This window comes from Tachypleus tridentatus, chromosome 12 (assembly GCF_004210375.1).
Source record: "Tachypleus tridentatus isolate NWPU-2018 chromosome 12, ASM421037v1, whole genome shotgun sequence".
Lineage (NCBI taxonomy): Eukaryota > Metazoa > Arthropoda > Merostomata > Xiphosura > Limulidae > Tachypleus > Tachypleus tridentatus.
This window is the reverse complement of record NC_134836.1, coordinates 134,652,532-134,657,207: the sequence shown is the minus strand read 5'-3', so window position 1 is coordinate 134,657,207 and position 4,676 is coordinate 134,652,532.

Sequence of the window (4,676 nt, the reverse complement as noted above, 5' to 3'; positions counted from 1 at the left end):
TCCCCAGGTGTCTCAGCTGCAGGTCTAAAACTCTTTGAAATGCTGAAAATGAATAAATACTAATCTTGATCTATCCTCGAACCACAACTTCTCACAAAGTTAGATGTATAATATTCTGTTGCAAGGAGTATCTTAATAGTCCAATTTGCATACTTGCTAGATGATGCATGATAATATTTAGAAAGTTCATGAAAGTTAATAATATAAAGTTAACGCTTAATTAAAGGTAATGTTTAGGGACAACAAGAGATTTAGCAGTTAGTCTTAGTTGTCCTGTCATCTAAAGATCTCAACTAAAGCTGTCAAATAAACAGTAAAAACAAATGTACGATATAAATACGAGACTCGGTGAAGCGCTCAGTTAATGAATAAGTAATCAGCAAACAATATGCTATTTTTTAAATGTTTTAGTGGTTTATAAAAAAATTAAATATTTCAGTTAGTTAGTTTGTATGCCGTTTCAGCGTAAACCCGTGGTCCAAAATGATGTGGATATTGCTTTCGCTAGTTTGCTTTGACTGAATGTTACTGCTAACGAATTCTGTGAGAGAACAAAGGTCATGAGATAATACTGTTAACTGGACAAAGAAGTTGAATTTACCTGTGGAATTCAGGATTAATTTGATTTGTTTTGAATTTCATGAAAAGCTACACGATGGCTATTTACGTTAGCCATCCATAATTTAGCAGTGAAAAACTAGAGTGGAGGTAGCCAGTTATCACTCCCACTGTCAACTCTTAGGTTACTCTTTTACAAAGGAATAGTGGAATTTACTATTACATTCTGACGCCACTACAGCTGAAAAGATGAGCATGTCAGGTGGTATGGGGAATCAAACAAATGACCCACAGGTTACTAGCAGAGCACCCTAACCACATGTTCAAGTCAGGCTTTCTTCGTTTAGTTCTTATTGTTTTTAATCGGATTAGTTTGGAAGAAATTCATCTAGTGGGGCAGAAAGCTGACAAACTATTTGGTAATCCAGTAGAGACGACCGTCTGTTTATTTATGAAGGTACATGAGCTATTTTTATTATTATTCTTGTTATTGTATCTAAATAAAGATCATTTTCAGATCTAATTAAATGTTTATTTCTCACACAAATTACAACAGGCAATTTATCAAACACAGATTATTCTGCTTTTTTTCTTAATCGAATGTGTTATCATCAGTGGGTCTGACCATCTAATATTTGTTGGAAAATCAGAAATCCTAAAAATAAGTTTATTTATAAGTTAAGTTTATGTACCATTAGTCTTGAAATTTCTATTTAAGCATAATATGAGAAACAAATCAGGTTCAATTTGAAATAATTTACTGAGGGAATGGGACTAATACTGAACAACAAGTTAGTTGTGTTTCTGCTCTATGAAAAGACCAACTTAAACAACAACATTATCCAATTAACCAGCTGAGAGCCGTAAAAACTATCAAATACAATAAGCTTTTGTGACTACTTAATCCAGAAAGAAGTGTCCAAAACAGGATATGGAGGAAATAAGAGATCTTGGACAAACTTGTGAAAAATTGACAAAGGATCAGTTATCTTTTTCAAATTCTCTACGTGAGATGATTGATTTGCTAAAAAATGACAAATTTAAAAATGCCACTACAGATGAAGACGTGAGAATTAGGCTAAAGCCAAAGCAGATGTATATCTTTAAAGGAAGCTCTGGAGTTGATGATGGAACGTGAGTCAGTTAAAGTCGCAAATAAACTACTAAAGGTACCATTTAGAAGTTATGAGATCGTCATATCTTGTTATAATAAAACAGCAACTTCCCTTGGTAACAGTATATAAGAAGTGAGAAGATTAGTTAGGCAGTCAGTTATACATAATAATGGATAAAAACATCAAGATAATAAGTGTTTTAAGTATAACTTGAAAGGACATATTGCCAGGAAATGCTGAGTAAAAATGCTACTAAAAAGGAAATATTATAAATATGGGAAACATGACCATAGAAACCGAGATTGTGAGTAATAAACAGTTGTTAATACATCGAAGAGATGATGCACGAAAGGTCAGTTTTCGATCCATGCTAGACTAATAATACAACAAAGAGCTAACACGCACTATCTTGGTCAGGATCATGCAAATTCTGAGGCATTAACCCAAAGAACACATATTAGTGAAGAAAGTAAACACCATAAAAAGAAAGAAGCATACAATAGTCAAGGAAAATGGCAACAATATTAATTATGCCTCCAAATATGATTTACTATTCTCAAACCAGTACCTCTTATTTAGCTTGGGCTCTTCTAAGTGTAGAACTGTAACCAGTACCTTCTTGTGTTGTGCCACAGATGAACTGGTTTCCAGCAAACAGTTAGGACTATCCAAACTTTTTAATGATTTTTTTGTCACAGTAGGTTAATATAGTACATGTTTTACTCAGGAGCTGCAAGAACACTGGTAGATACTACCTTGTATCAAGTACTCCAACTAAAGTTACCACTCCAGCCAATGAACATACACTTTATTCAGTTAATGGAGGCATACTAGATGTCATTGGAGATGCATGTTTCCAGCTATAAGTAGGTCTTTGCTTACCTTGGTTCTGGGATTTTTAGTGGACGCAATTCAGAAGGTATTTATTTGATAATGTTGTTTTGTAACTCAAATTTAACTTGAGCGGAAAATGTATTTCGTGATGGTCAGAACTAATCGAAGAATAGTGGACTGCTCATGTGTACCTTGCAGAAGGAACAATATTAACTTAGTGTATTCAAAGAGTATGATATAGTTTACTGTGTTTGAGATACTGCATGTTGCCATTGTTTTATACAGCTCCAAAACCAATGCAAGAAACACACTGTTTTCTATCCAGAAAGCAGGCAGCAATGATACAGATGATTGATTGTAAGGTCATTTAGAAGGCTCTTGTAGTGGAGGAGACAGAGACTGTTCATAGCATTCAAAAGCATATATTAGGTTTTCAGTGCATCTGAGATAGCTAAATGAAGATTAATAAGGCAGCATTCTAGGCCCAACATATCAACAAAGACTAGTTTAATATGCTAATATATTTGTGGGACTGAACAGAAACTTTGATAGATCTATAATCACTAGCCATCACATAGAAACAGACACTATGAGTCCAATCAAACAAAGGTTGCATAGAATTTCCTGAAATACTAGAAATATAACTAGTGCAGGGATACAGTGGATATAAAGAACAAGATCATAAAGTCTTCCGATAGAGTAAAGTCGTTTCCAATGGTGATTATCAAGAAGAATGTTACATTAATGGGTTATGTGCAAATTTTCACGAAACGAATTCGTTGACACGTGCTGAATGGATGAACTTCTGGACGAATTAAAATGTGCCCAATAATAAAGCGCTCAAACTTGGTTCCTTGATACTACCAAGTCAAGCTAGAAGCTCTTAGCATTCGAGATTATGTTTCAGTTCTGAGTCATATCACTAAGAGTATAATGCTTTGTTCACTTGTGAAAACAATTTCTGAAGAATGTGATTTATCATATCATTTATACACCCTTTCCTGGTCTCGTTTGGAAGATTTAGTATGAAAAATATCAACTTAAAAAAACAAAAGAAATAGTCCTAGCTGGACATTAAAATTGTTTTTCCAAATGAAAATCAGGAACAGATAAGACAGGAAATACAAAGATAAATGAAAACCATGAGCATAATGTGGCACTTTCACTGAGAAACTAATAGAATTAGAGCCGCTAATAACAACAGTTTCGTTCAGGATTTTTTTTTTAATTTCGCGCAAAGCTACTTAACAACTATCTGCGCTAGCCGTCCCTAATTTAGCAGTGTAAGACTAGAGGGAAAGCAACTAGTCATCCCCACCCACTGCCAACTCTTGGGCTACTCTTTTGCTAACGAATAGTGGGATTGACCGTCACATTATAACGCCCACACGGCTGAAAGGGCGAGCATGTTTGGTGCGACAGAATTTCGAACCCATGACCCTCTGATTACGAGTCGTTCAGGAAAAAAATAGTAGTCTGTATATAACTGAGTTTTCTAAGTGTGCTCGAACTAATAAGACTGAATATGTTTGATAAAATCAGCACAATATTTATTATGAAAGAGGACAAAAAATAATCCAATATTACTAAGTATGTGTACTTGTACACATGAAAAGACAATTACTTCTAGGATACTGGACTCGCAACCTAAGAGTCGCAGGTTCGAATTTTCGTACTTCTAAATATGCTCACTCTTTCAGCCATGAGGGTGTTATAATTTGACAGTAAATCCAATTAGCCATTGGTAAAAGAGTATCATTGCTAAATTAGACGACTAGTGCAGATAGTCTTTGAGTAGCTTTGCGCGAAATTCAAACCAAACCACATCTTTTCTACTGGATCGTGATTAAATCTAAAAATTTCTTTCTGTTAATTTGAAAAAGGTATTCTTAAAGTATACGTTTATTATAATAACTACAGGTAGAACTAAGAAAATAAATATCAAGCTGGTAAACTGGTAAACTCTGCTTCCATGTCTATTAAACAGCATTACCTCGTACCCTTTATTCTCTGCCAGCATGGACCAGTTGTAGCACACAGACGGTGTCGCTTTGACCAGCAAAGTTTTATAATTTTTCTGTCATGATGTTAAGATGTGTACATGACATAAAGAAAGATGCATTATGTTTAACTTGTGTGTTTTTTCATAGCAAAGTAACATCAGTCTAT